The 13,126-nt window shown below is 47.0% G+C and overlaps 11 non-coding genes across 11 annotated transcripts; all 11 read right to left on the reverse strand.

The window, feature by feature from the left end:
* Positions 1-934: 934 nt before the first annotated feature.
* TRNAL-CAA (transfer RNA leucine (anticodon CAA)) lies at positions 935-1,046 on the reverse strand. Its single transcript has 2 exons — positions 1,009-1,046; positions 935-980 (listed from the first exon to the last, which is right to left on the reverse strand). It is a non-coding gene; the product is annotated as a tRNA-Leu (tRNA).
* Positions 1,047-1,334: 288 nt separating this feature from the next.
* Positions 1,335-1,407, reverse strand: TRNAV-AAC (transfer RNA valine (anticodon AAC)). The gene has a single exon. It is a non-coding gene; the product is annotated as a tRNA-Val (tRNA).
* Positions 1,408-1,793: 386 nt separating this feature from the next.
* On the reverse strand, positions 1,794-1,865 carry TRNAP-AGG (transfer RNA proline (anticodon AGG)). The gene has a single exon. It is a non-coding gene; the product is annotated as a tRNA-Pro (tRNA).
* Positions 1,866-4,173: 2,308 nt separating this feature from the next.
* On the reverse strand, positions 4,174-4,246 carry TRNAV-AAC (transfer RNA valine (anticodon AAC)). Its single transcript has one exon. It is a non-coding gene; the product is annotated as a tRNA-Val (tRNA).
* A 386-nt stretch (positions 4,247-4,632) lies between these two features.
* TRNAP-AGG (transfer RNA proline (anticodon AGG)) lies at positions 4,633-4,704 on the reverse strand. The gene has a single exon. It is a non-coding gene; the product is annotated as a tRNA-Pro (tRNA).
* A 441-nt stretch (positions 4,705-5,145) lies between these two features.
* TRNAV-UAC (transfer RNA valine (anticodon UAC)) lies at positions 5,146-5,218 on the reverse strand. The gene has a single exon. It is a non-coding gene; the product is annotated as a tRNA-Val (tRNA).
* A 1,394-nt stretch (positions 5,219-6,612) lies between these two features.
* Positions 6,613-6,724, reverse strand: TRNAL-CAA (transfer RNA leucine (anticodon CAA)). The gene is made up of 2 exons: positions 6,687-6,724; positions 6,613-6,658 (listed from the first exon to the last, which is right to left on the reverse strand). It is a non-coding gene; the product is annotated as a tRNA-Leu (tRNA).
* Positions 6,725-7,012: 288 nt separating this feature from the next.
* Positions 7,013-7,085, reverse strand: TRNAV-AAC (transfer RNA valine (anticodon AAC)). The gene has a single exon. It is a non-coding gene; the product is annotated as a tRNA-Val (tRNA).
* A 386-nt stretch (positions 7,086-7,471) lies between these two features.
* On the reverse strand, positions 7,472-7,543 carry TRNAP-AGG (transfer RNA proline (anticodon AGG)). The gene has a single exon. It is a non-coding gene; the product is annotated as a tRNA-Pro (tRNA).
* Positions 7,544-9,850: 2,307 nt separating this feature from the next.
* TRNAV-AAC (transfer RNA valine (anticodon AAC)) lies at positions 9,851-9,923 on the reverse strand. Its single transcript has one exon. It is a non-coding gene; the product is annotated as a tRNA-Val (tRNA).
* A 2,766-nt stretch (positions 9,924-12,689) lies between these two features.
* TRNAV-AAC (transfer RNA valine (anticodon AAC)) lies at positions 12,690-12,762 on the reverse strand. Its single transcript has one exon. It is a non-coding gene; the product is annotated as a tRNA-Val (tRNA).
* Between the last annotated feature and the right edge of the window lie 364 nt (positions 12,763-13,126).

Consider the following 13,126-nt stretch of genomic DNA (forward strand, 5'->3'; position numbering starts at 1 on the left):
TTCCCCAGTCGGCATTTTAAGCAATTTCTGATGCGTCTTTCAGAAACAAAGCAGGGCTATTTGGCTGCTCTCTCTCTATGTGAACCACAAAAAGTCATGTTTTCTCTCAAGGTGTTGTTTTTTTCACTCTTGCAAGGAAGGGATCAGTCGATATCCTAGCTGCCAGAGAGCAGAAAAAAGGCGCTGATGAGAACTGCAGGCACTTTCTGGCACTTGTACTCTTCTGCAAGTCCTGGACACTTGCCCCATAGACTTCCACCCCAGATGCAAGGGAGGGCCTGCCAATTCTTGCTCCTAAGACAGAGGCATTTGATTCTTGGATTCAAACACGCTCACTCAGCGCTCGATCAGGCTCGATCAGGCGAGATTTATATGAGTGGCTCGCAGGACTGAAACACTAACCTGGGAGCCCCAGGGTGGCTGAATTCCCAGGATGGCCATTTTTGGGCAATTCACCTCCTTTCCTCCTGCCTCAATCTAGAATTGGCTGCAAATCACAAGATAGAGTTCAATGTCCTTGTGTACTGCCTACTCCCAGATACCTCTCTGTCTTCCTTATGTAAATTAAAATTCGCAAGGGGGGACCAATGACAATCTGCTCCTCCCACATAACCAGGAAGCCCTGTTGAACATGTCTGCCTGTGTTGTTGCAGGGACAGTGCCTTCTCCGCCCAAAAGGTGGCAGGAGAGCCTCACAACAAAGATGGGATCAACTGCTTAATGAGAAACCAGCACGGCAGTTTGTGTGATGGAGTGCAAATTTAACTGAAGGTGTGCCTGAGGTGTCCCTTCCAGGAATACATGGAATTGTGATTGAGGGCCCAGCCTGATCGTTGGTGGATTTCTCGTCATATGTTACAGGTCCGTGCAAAGATTGTGGTGTGTGGGGAATGCACTGCAAAAAACAGGACGATTTAAGGGTGTAAAAGAAACTTGTCAGAAGTGGGATTTGAACCCACGCCTCCATGAGGAGACCAGAAGTCTCAGTTGCACTGAAGATCAAGCTCTCTTGAGTCTGGCGCCTTAGACCACTCGGCCATCCTGACAGCCCTGGGTGTGCACAGATCTGACTCTTCTGACTCTACCTGCCAATGTTTGCACTTACAACGTTCACAGCAATGTCACAAGTGTAAAGACCCCACAATACAACATGGCATGACAAAAAAAAAGCTAGGCACAAGAGCGACCACTGATGGATGCGGATTACTTTGTTTCGTCTTGCAAAAGTAAAGGAAGTTTCCCATGGCTCGCTGGGTTCAAGGACCGCCTCTTCTTAAGCTTGCATTGAGATAATAAGGTTTTAGAGGGTGCACATAAAAGCAGCTCATGCACAGTGTTTCTGCCCGGTCTCGAACCGGGGACCTTTCGCGTGTTAGGCGAACGTGATGACCACTACACTACAGAAACTCACTTGCTGTGTTTTACTGTTAGAGCAAGGTTCCTCTCAAGGGTTCTCTCTACTTCTATTCTGCTGTATCAGCAGCCACTCAGAAAGCGAGGAGCAAGTGTGAAAACTGCAGAGATATCAGCCAACATACTTGCAATTAGACGTATTAAAAATTGACTTATGCAGGCATCGACAGACAAATATCTGATGCCTAAATGCCAGCAAGTACAGCTTGGGAAAGCATCACCTGGGACACACACAGACTAAGCATGAAGGCAGAAAAAGCATGGTGATCCATGTTTCTTATGAGGTTCAAAATATTTTGTGCAACAATGCGGCGAGTGTAATGAGAAATAGTCAGGCATTGTGAGTTTTGAGTAGGATTCGTATGTTTACCTCTGAAAAAGGGCTCGTCCGGGATTTGAACCCGGGACCTCTCGCACCCTAAGCGAGAATCATACCCCTAGACCAACGAGCCGAGGCACACAAGAGTTGCCTTTCGCACCGGCTCCGGGGGTTATTGGCAGCGAGTTAGTGAATGCTTCACCCAAAGCAAGCAACTGCACATGCTGCTCTCTTCTGCAATATGGTTGCTGTCTTTTCCATGGCCGTCATCGAACAAGAAATGAAAATGCCTCTATCCTTCAGACATTTTGTTTGTTCTAGGTGTATGCTCTCGGTGAGGTCAATAAAACCATTTCTGCTCTTATGCCTTGCTTTCATGAAGTAGGCCCAACCTTCAGTACACAAGGACGTGCAAACGAATAGCGCAAACTATCGTCACTTCTCTTTTTGAGCTGTCACTGATACCCCTGGAGCGCAGTACGTCACGCTGGTGAGGGATAGACAGCTTCCATTATCTCAGCTTTCCTATAAATTGAGAGAGTAAATGCAAACTGTGTGAAAAACAGAAAACTGCTCTTTCTGCCCGGTCTCGAACCAGGGACCTTTCGCGTGTAAAGCGAACGTGATAACCACTACACTACAGAAACAGACACACTTGCAGGAATCTGCTTGGCATGTAGTGGGCTGGAATGCACAGACCAAGGGCCAATGTCCATGAAGCTCAAAGTTGGACCCTCCTTACCCGATCTCTTTCTTTGGAAGAAAGGAACGAGGACCCCTTTTATTCCAAAAGGCGATTTTAAAACCATACCTGAAACCACACTAGAAAAACACTTTGCATTTAATTTTCCTACACTGATGGTCCACCCCAGAAAAGCAGTTGCAAAGAAGTCCGGCACTGAAATTCTATACGCCAAAAGTGGGAAATAGCGTAGAGGGAAAGGAACTTTCTCACCATACACGGCGTCTTATAGCATTGAAAAGAAGAAATGGCCCTATATAATAAGAAGCCTAAAAATAATTCCACAGCATGGGCTCGTCCGGGATTTGAATCCGGGACCTCTCGCACCCAAAGCGAGAATCATACCCCTAGACCAACGAGCCTGATTCCCCAGTTGGCATTTTAAGCAATTTCTGATGCGTCTTTCAGAAACAAAGCAGGGCTATTTGGCTGCTCTCTCTCTATGTGAACCACAAAAAGTCATGTTTTCTCTCAAGGTGTTGTTTTTTTCTCTCTTGCAAGGAAGGGATCAGTCGATATCCTAGCTGCCAGAGAGCAGAAAAAAGGCGCTGATGAGAACTGCAGGAACTTTCTGGCACTTGTACTCTACTGCAAGTCCTGGACACTTGCCCCATAGACTTCCACCCCAGATGCAAGGGAGGGCCTGCCAATTCTTGCTCCTAAGACAGAGGCATTTGATTCTTGGATTCAAACACGCTCACTCAGCGCTCGATCAGGCTCGATCAGGCGAGATTTATATGAGTGGCTCGCAGGACTGAAACACTAACCTGGGAGCCCCAGGGTGGCTGAATTCCCAGGATGGCCATTTTTGGGCAAGTCACCTCCTTTCCTCCTGCCTCAATCTAGAATTGGCTGCAAATCACAAGATAGAGTTCAATGTCCGTGTGTACTGCCTACTCCCAGATACCTCTCTGTCTTCCTTATGTAAATTAAAATTCGCAAGGGGGGACCAATGACAATCTGCTCCTCCCACATAACCAGGAAGCCCTGTTGAACATGTCTGCCTGTGTTGTTGCAGGGACAGTGCCTTCTCCGCCCAAAAGGTGGCAGGAGAGCCTCACAACAAAGATGGGATCAACTGCTTAATGAGAAACCAGCACGGCAGTTTGTGTGATGGAGTGCAAATTTAACGGAAGGTGTGCCTGAGGTGTCCCTTCCAGGAATACATGGAATTGTGATTGAGGGCCCAGCCTGATCGTTGGTGGATTTCTCGTCATATGTTACAGGTCCGTGCAAAGATTGTGGTGTGTGGGGAATGCACTGCAAAAAACAGGACGATTTAAGGGTGTAAAAGAAACCTGTCAGAAGTGGGATTTGAACCCACGCCTCCATGAGGAGACCAGAAGTCTCAGTTGCACTGAAGATCAAGCTCTCTTGAGTCTGGCGCCTTAGACCACTCAGCCATCCTGACAGCCCTGGGTGTGCACAGATCTGACTCTTCTGACTGCACCTGCCAATGTTTGCACTTACAACGTTCACAGCAATGTCACAAGTGTAAAGACCCCACAATACAACATGGCATGACAAAAAAAAAGCTAGGCACAAGAGCGACCACTGATGGATGCGGATTACTTTGTTTCGTCTTGCAAAAGTAAAGGAAGTTTCCCATGGCTCGCTGGGTTCAAGGACCGCCTCTTCTTAAGCTTGCATTGAGATAATAAGGTTTTAGAGGGTGCACATAAAAGCAGCTCATGCACAGTGTTTCTGCCCGGTCTCGAACCGGGGACCTTTCGCGTGTTAGGCGAACGTGATGACCACTACACTACAGAAACTCACTTGCTGTGTTTTACTGTTAGAGCAAGGTTCCTCTCAAGGGTTCTCTCTACTTCTATTCTGCTGTATCAGCAGCCACTCAGAAAGCGAGGAGCAAGTGTGAAAACTGCAGAGATATCAGCCAACATACTTGCAATTAGACGTATTAAAAATTGACTTATGCAGGCATCGACAGACAAATATCTGATGCCTAAATGCCAGCAAGTACAGCTTGGGAAAGCATCACCTGGGACACACACAGACTAAGCATGAAGGCAGAAAAAGCATGGTGATCCATGTTTCTTATGAGGTTCAAAATATTTTGTGCAACAATGCGGCGAGTGTAATGAGAAATAGTCAGGCATTGTGAGTTTTGAGTAGGATTCGTATGTTTACCTCTGAAAAAGGGCTCGTCCGGGATTTGAACCCGGGACCTCTCGCACCCTAAGCGAGAATCATACCCCTAGACCAACAAGCCGAGGCACACAAGAGTCGCCTTTCGCACCGGCTCCGGGGGTTATTGGCAGCGAGTTAGTGAATGCTTCACCCAAAGCAAGCAACTGCACATGCTGCTCTCTTCTGCAATATGGTTGCTGTCTTTTCCATGGCCGTCATCGAACAAGAAATGAAAATGCCTCTATCCTTCAGACATTTTGTTTGTTCTAGGTGTATGCTCTCGGTGAGGTCAATAAAACCATTTCTGCTCTCATGCCTTGCTTTCATGAAGTAGGCCCAACCTTCAGTACACAAGGACGTGCAAACGAATAGCGCAAACTATCGTCACTTCTCTTTTTGAGCTGTCACTGATACCCCTGGAGCACAGTACGTCACGCTGGTGAGGGATAGACAGCTTCCATTATCTCAGCTTTCCTATAAATTGAGAGAGTAAATGCAAACTGTGTGAAAAACAGAAAGCTGCTGTTTCTGCCCGGTCTCGAACCAGGGACATTTCGCGTGTAAAGCGAACGTGATAACCACTACACTACAGAAACAGACACGCTTGCAGGAATCTTCTTGGCATGTAGTGGGCTGGAATGCACAGACCAAGGGCCAATGTCCATGAAGCTCAAAGTTGGACCCTCCTTACCCGATCTCTTTCTTTGGAAGAAAGGAACGAGGACCCCTTTTATTCCAAAAGGCGATTTTAAAACCATACCTGAAACCACACTAGAAAAACACTTTGCATTTAATTTTCCTACACTGATGGTCCACCCCAGAAAAGCAGTTGCAAAGAAGTCCGGCACTGAAATTCTATACGCCAAAAGTGGGAAATAGCGTAGAGGGAAAGGAACTTTCTCACCATACACGGCGTCTTATAGCATTGAAAAGAAGAAATGGCCCTATATAATAAGCAGCCTAAAAATAATTCCACAGCATGGGCTCGTCCGGGATTTGAACCTGGGACCTCTCGCACCCGAAGCGAGAATCATACCCCTAGACCAACGAGCCTGATTCCCCAGTCGGCATTTTAAGCAATTTCTGATGCGTCTTTCAGAAACAAAGCAGGGCTATTTGGCTGCTCTCTCTCTATGTGAACCACAAAAAGTCATGTTTTCTCTCAAGGTGTTGTTTTTTTCACTCTTGCAAGGAAGGGATCAGTCGATATCCTAGCTGCCAGAGAGCAGAAAAAAGGCGCTGATGAGAACTGCAGGCACTTTCTGGCACTTGTACTCTTCTGCAAGTCCTGGACACTTGCCCCATAGACTTCCACCCCAGATGCAAGGGAGGGCCTGCCAATTCTTGCTCCTAAGACAGAGGCATTTGATTCTTGGATTCAAACACGCTCACTCAGCGCTCGATCAGGCTCGATCAGGCGAGATTTATATGAGTGGCTCGCAGGACTGAAACACTAACCTGGGAGCCCCAGGGTGGCTGAATTCCCAGGATGGCCATTTTTGGGCAATTCACCTCCTTTCCTCCTGCCTCAATCTAGAATTGGCTGCAAATCACAAGATAGAGTTCAATGTCCTTGTGTACTGCCTACTCCCAGATACCTCTCTGTCTTCCTTATGTAAATTAAAATTCGCAAGGGGGGACCAATGACAATCTGCTCCTCCCACATAACCAGGAAGCCCTGTTGAACATGTCTGCCTGTGTTGTTGCAGGGACAGTGCCTTCTCCGCCCAAAAGGTGGCAGGAGAGCCTCACAACAAAGATGGGATCAACTGCTTAATGAGAAACCAGCACGGCAGTTTGTGTGATGGAGTGCAAATTTAACTGAAGGTGTGCCTGAGGTGTCCCTTCCAGGAATACATGGAATTGTGATTGAGGGCCCAGCCTGATCGTTGGTGGATTTCTCGTCATATGTTACAGGTCCGTGCAAAGATTGTGGTGTGTGGGGAATGCACTGCAAAAAACAGGACGATTTAAGGGTGTAAAAGAAACTTGTCAGAAGTGGGATTTGAACCCACGCCTCCATGAGGAGACCAGAAGTCTCAGTTGCACTGAAGATCAAGCTCTCTTGAGTCTGGCGCCTTAGACCACTCGGCCATCCTGACAGCCCTGGGTGTGCACAGATCTGACTCTTCTGACTCTACCTGCCAATGTTTGCACTTACAACGTTCACAGCAATGTCACAAGTGTAAAGACCCCACAATACAACATGGCATGACAAAAAAAAAGCTAGGCACAAGAGCGACCACTGATGGATGCGGATTACTTTGTTTCGTCTTGCAAAAGTAAAGGAAGTTTCCCATGGCTCGCTGGGTTCAAGGACCGCCTCTTCTTAAGCTTGCATTGAGATAATAAGGTTTTAGAGGGTGCACATAAAAGCAGCTCATGCACAGTGTTTCTGCCCGGTCTCGAACCGGGGACCTTTCGCGTGTTAGGCGAACGTGATGACCACTACACTACAGAAACTCACTTGCTGTGTTTTACTGTTAGAGCAAGGTTCCTCTCAAGGGTTCTCTCTACTTCTATTCTGCTGTATCAGCAGCCACTCAGAAAGCGAGGAGCAAGTGTGAAAACTGCAGAGATATCAGCCAACATACTTGCAATTAGACGTATTAAAAATTGACTTATGCAGGCATCGACAGACAAATATCTGATGCCTAAATGCCAGCAAGTACAGCTTGGGAAAGCATCACCTGGGACACACACAGACTAAGCATGAAGGCAGAAAAAGCATGGTGATCCATGTTTCTTATGAGGTTCAAAATATTTTGTGCAACAATGCGGCGAGTGTAATGAGAAATAGTCAGGCATTGTGAGTTTTGAGTAGGATTCGTATGTTTACCTCTGAAAAAGGGCTCGTCCGGGATTTGAACCCGGGACCTCTCGCACCCTAAGCGAGAATCATACCCCTAGACCAACGAGCCGAGGCACACAAGAGTTGCCTTTCGCACCGGCTCCGGGGGTTATTGGCAGCGAGTTAGTGAATGCTTCACCCAAAGCAAGCAACTGCACATGCTGCTCTCTTCTGCAATATGGTTGCTGTCTTTTCCATGGCCGTCATCGAACAAGAAATGAAAATGCCTCTATCCTTCAGACATTTTGTTTGTTCTAGGTGTATGCTCTCGGTGAGGTCAATAAAACCATTTCTGCTCTCATGCCTTGCTTTCATGAAGTAGGCCCAACCTTCAGTACACAAGGACGTGCAAACGAATAGCGCAAACTATCGTCACTTCTCTTTTTGAGCTGTCACTGATACCCCTGGAGCGCAGTACGTCACGCTGGTGAGGGATAGACAGCTTCCATTATCTCAGCTTTCCTATAAATTGAGAGAGTAAATGCAAACTGTGTGAAAAACAGAAAACTGCTCTTTCTGCCCGGTCTCGAACCAGGGACCTTTCGCGTGTAAAGCGAACGTGATAACCACTACACTACAGAAACAGACACACTTGCAGGAATCTGCTTGGCATGTAGTGGGCTGGAATGCACAGACCAAGGGCCAATGTCCATGAAGCTCAAAGTTGGACCCTCCTTACCCGATCTCTTTCTTTGGAAGAAAGGAACGAGGACCCCTTTTATTCCAAAAGGCGATTTTAAAACCATACCTGAAACCACACTAGAAAAACACTTTGCATTTAATTTTCCTACACTGATGGTCCACCCCAGAAAAGCAGTTGCAAAGAAGTCCGGCACTGAAATTCTATACGCCAAAAGTGGGAAATAGCGTAGAGGGAAAGGAACTTTCTCACCATACACGGCGTCTTATAGCATTGAAAAGAAGAAATGGCCCTATATAATAAGAAGCCTAAAAATAATTCCACAGCATGGGCTCGTCCGGGATTTGAATCCGGGACCTCTCGCACCCAAAGCGAGAATCATACCCCTAGACCAACGAGCCTGATTCCCCAGTTGGCATTTTAAGCAATTTCTGATGCGTCTTTCAGAAACAAAGCAGGGCTATTTGGCTGCTCTCTCTCTATGTGAACCACAAAAAGTCATGTTTTCTCTCAAGGTGTTGTTTTTTTCTCTCTTGCAAGGAAGGGATCAGTCGATATCCTAGCTGCCAGAGAGCAGAAAAAAGGCGCTGATGAGAACTGTGGCACTTTTTGGCACTTGTACTCCTCTGCAAGTCCTGGACACTTGCCCCATAGACTTCCACCCCAGATGCAAGGGAGGGCCTGCCAATTCTTGCTCCTAAGACAGAGGCATTTGATTCTTGGATTCAAACACGCTCACTCAGCGCTCGATCAGGCTCGATCAGGCGAGATTTATATGAGTGGCTCGCAGGACTGAAACACTAACCTGGGAGCCCCAGGGTGGCTGAATTCCCAGGATGGCCATTTTTGGGCAAGTCACCTCCTTTCCTCCTGCCTCAATCTAGAATTGGCTGCAAATCACAAGATAGAGTTCAATGTCCGTGTGTACTGCCTACTCCCAGATACCTCTCTGTCTTCCTTATGTAAATTAAAATTCGCAAGGGGGGACCAATGACAATCTGCTCCTCCCACATAACCAGGAAGCCCTGTTGAACATGTCTGCCTGTGTTGTTGCAGGGACAGTGCCTTCTCCGCCCAAAAGGTGGCAGGAGAGCCTCACAACAAAGATGGGATCAACTGCTTAATGAGAAACCAGCACGGCAGTTTGTGTGATGGAGTGCAAATTTAACGGAAGGTGTGCCTGAGGTGTCCCTTCCAGGAATACATGGAATTGTGATTGAGGGCCCAGCCTGATCGTTGGTGGATTTCTCGTCATATGTTACAGGTCCGTGCAAAGATTGTGGTGTGTGGGGAATGCACTGCAAAAAACAGGACGATTTAAGGGTGTAAAAGAAACCTGTCAGAAGTGGGATTTGAACCCACGCCTCCATGAGGAGACCAGAAGTCTCAGTTGCACTGAAGATCAAGCTCTCTTGAGTCTGGCGCCTTAGACCACTCAGCCATCCTGACAGCCCTGGGTGTGCACAGATCTGACTCTTCTGACTGCACCTGCCAATGTTTGCACTTACAACGTTCACAGCAATGTCACAAGTGTAAAGACCCCACAATACAACATGGCATGACAAAAAAAAAGCTAGGCACAAGAGCGACCACTGATGGATGCGGATTACTTTGTTTCGTCTTGCAAAAGTAAAGGAAGTTTCCCATGGCTCGCTGGGTTCAAGGACCGCCTCTTCTTAAGCTTGCATTGAGATAATAAGGTTTTAGAGGGTGCACATAAAAGCAGCTCATGCACAGTGTTTCTGCCCGGTCTCGAACCGGGGACCTTTCGCGTGTTAGGCGAACGTGATGACCACTACACTACAGAAACTCACTTGCTGTGTTTTACTGTTAGAGCAAGGTTCCTCTCAAGGGTTCTCTCTACTTCTATTCTGCTGTATCAGCAGCCACTCAGAAAGCGAGGAGCAAGTGTGAAAACTGCAGAGATATCAGCCAACATACTTGCAATTAGACGTATTAAAAATTGACTTATGCAGGCATCGACAGACAAATATCTGATGCCTAAATGCCAGCAAGTACAGCTTGGGAAAGCATCACCTGGGACACACACAGACTAAGCATGAAGGCAGAAAAAGCATGGTGATCCATGTTTCTTATGAGGTTCAAAATATTTTGTGCAACAATGCGGCGAGTGTAATGAGAAATAGTCAGGCATTGTGAGTTTTGAGTAGGATTCGTATGTTTACCTCTGAAAAAGAGCTCGTCCGGGATTTGAACCCGGGACCTCTCGCACCCTAAGCGAGAATCATACCCCTAGACCAACGAGCCGAGGCACACAAGAGTTGCCTTTCGCACCGGCTCCGGGGGTTATTGGCAGCGAGTTAGTGAATGCTTCACCCAAAGCAAGCAACTGCACATGCTGCTCTCTTCTGCAATATGGTTGCTGTCTTTTCCATGGCCGTCATCGAACAAGAAATGAAAATGCCTCTATCCTTCAGACATTTTGTTTGTTCTAGGTGTATGCTCTCGGTGAGGTCAATAAAACCATTTCTGCTCTCATGCCTTGCTTTCATGAAGTAGGCCCAACCTTCAGTACACAAGGACGTGCAAACGAATAGCGCAAACTATCGTCACTTCTCTTTTTGAGCTGTCACTGATACCCCTGGAGCGCAGTACGTCACGCTGGTGAGGGATAGACAGCTTCCATTATCTCAGCTTTCCTATAAATTGAGAGAGTAAATGCAAACTGTGTGAAAAACAGAAAACTGCTCTTTCTGCCCGGTCTCGAACCAGGGACCTTTCGCGTGTAAAGCGAACGTGATAACCACTACACTACAGAAACAGACACACTTGCAGGAATCTGCTTGGCATGTAGTGGGCTGGAATGCACAGACCAAGGGCCAATGTCCATGAAGCTCAAAGTTGGACCCTCCTTACCCGATCTCTTTCTTTGGAAGAAAGGAACGAGGACCCCTTTTATTCCAAAAGGCGATTTTAAAACCATACCTGAAACCACACTAGAAAAACACTTTGCATTTAATTTTCCTACACTGATGGTCCACCCCAGAAAAGCAGTTGCAAAGAAGTCCGGCACTGAAATTCTATACGCCAAAAGTGGGAAATAGCGTAGAGGGAAAGGAACTTTCTCACCATACACGGCGTCTTATAGCATTGAAAAGAAGAAATGGCCCTATATAATAAGAAGCCTAAAAATAATTCCACAGCATGGGCTCGTCCGGGATTTGAATCCGGGACCTCTCGCACCCAAAGCGAGAATCATACCCCTAGACCAACGAGCCTGATTCCCCAGTTGGCATTTTAAGCAATTTCTGATGCGTCTTTCAGAAACAAAGCAGGGCTATTTGGCTGCTCTCTCTCTATGTGAACCACAAAAAGTCATGTTTTCTCTCAAGGTGTTGTTTTTTTCTCTCTTGCAAGGAAGGGATCAGTCGATATCCTAGCTGCCAGAGAGCAGAAAAAAGGCGCTGATGAGAACTGCAGGAACTTTCTGGCACTTGTACTCTACTGCAAGTCCTGGACACTTGCCCCATAGACTTCCACCCCAGATGCAAGGGAGGGCCTGCCAATTCTTGCTCCTAAGACAGAGGCATTTGATTCTTGGATTCAAACACGCTCACTCAGCGCTCGATCAGGCTCGATCAGGCGAGATTTATATGAGTGGCTCGCAGGACTGAAACACTAACCTGGGAGCCCCAGGGTGGCTGAATTCCCAGGATGGCCATTTTTGGGCAAGTCACCTCCTTTCCTCCTGCCTCAATCTAGAATTGGCTGCAAATCACAAGATAGAGTTCAATGTCCGTGTGTACTGCCTACTCCCAGATACCTCTCTGTCTTCCTTATGTAAATTAAAATTCGCAAGGGGGGACCAATGACAATCTGCTCCTCCCACATAACCAGGAAGCCCTGTTGAACATGTCTGCCTGTGTTGTTGCAGGGACAGTGCCTTCTCCGCCCAAAAGGTGGCAGGAGAGCCTCACAACAAAGATGGGATCAACTGCTTAATGAGAAACCAGCACGGCAGTTTGTGTGATGGAGTGCAAATTTAACGGAAGGTGTGCCTGAGGTGTCCCTTCCAGGAATACATGGAATTGTGATTGAGGGCCCAGCCTGATCGTTGGTGGATTTCTCGTCATATGTTACAGGTCCGTGCAAAGATTGTGGTGTGTGGGGAATGCACTGCAAAAAACAGGACGATTTAAGGGTGTAAAAGAAACCTGTCAGAAGTGGGATTTGAACCCACGCCTCCATGAGGAGACCAGAAGTCTCAGTTGCACTGAAGATCAAGCTCTCTTGAGTCTGGCGCCTTAGACCACTCAGCCATCCTGACAGCCCTGGGTGTGCACAGATCTGACTCTTCTGACTGCACCTGCCAATGTTTGCACTTACAACGTTCACAGCAATGTCACAAGTGTAAAGACCCCACAATACAACATGGCATGACAAAAAAAAAGCTAGGCACAAGAGCGACCACTGATGGATGCGGATTACTTTGTTTCGTCTTGCAAAAGTAAAGGAAGTTTCCCATGGCTCGCTGGGTTCAAGGACCGCCTCTTCTTAAGCTTGCATTGAGATAATAAGGTTTTAGAGGGTGCACATAAAAGCAGCTCATGCACAGTGTTTCTGCCCGGTCTCGAACCGGGGACCTTTCGCGTGTTAGGCGAACGTGATGACCACTACACTACAGAAACTCACTTGCTGTGTTTTACTGTTAGAGCAAGGTTCCTCTCAAGGGTTCTCTCTACTTCTATTCTGCTGTATCAGCAGCCACTCAGAAAGCGAGGAGCAAGTGTGAAAACTGCAGAGATATCAGCCAACATACTTGCAATTAGACGTATTAAAAATTGACTTATGCAGGCATCGACAGACAAATATCTGATGCCTAAATGCCAGCAAGTACAGCTTGGGAAAGCATCACCTGGGACACACACAGACTAAGCATGAAGGCAGAAAAAGCATGGTGATCCATGTTTCTTATGAGGTTCAAAATATTTTGTGCAACAATGCGGCGAGTGTAATGAGAAATAGTCAGGCATTGTGAGTTTTGAGTAGGAT

This window comes from Triturus cristatus, chromosome 10 (assembly GCF_964204655.1).
Source record: "Triturus cristatus chromosome 10, aTriCri1.1, whole genome shotgun sequence".
NCBI classification, from domain to species: domain Eukaryota; kingdom Metazoa; phylum Chordata; class Amphibia; order Caudata; family Salamandridae; genus Triturus; species Triturus cristatus.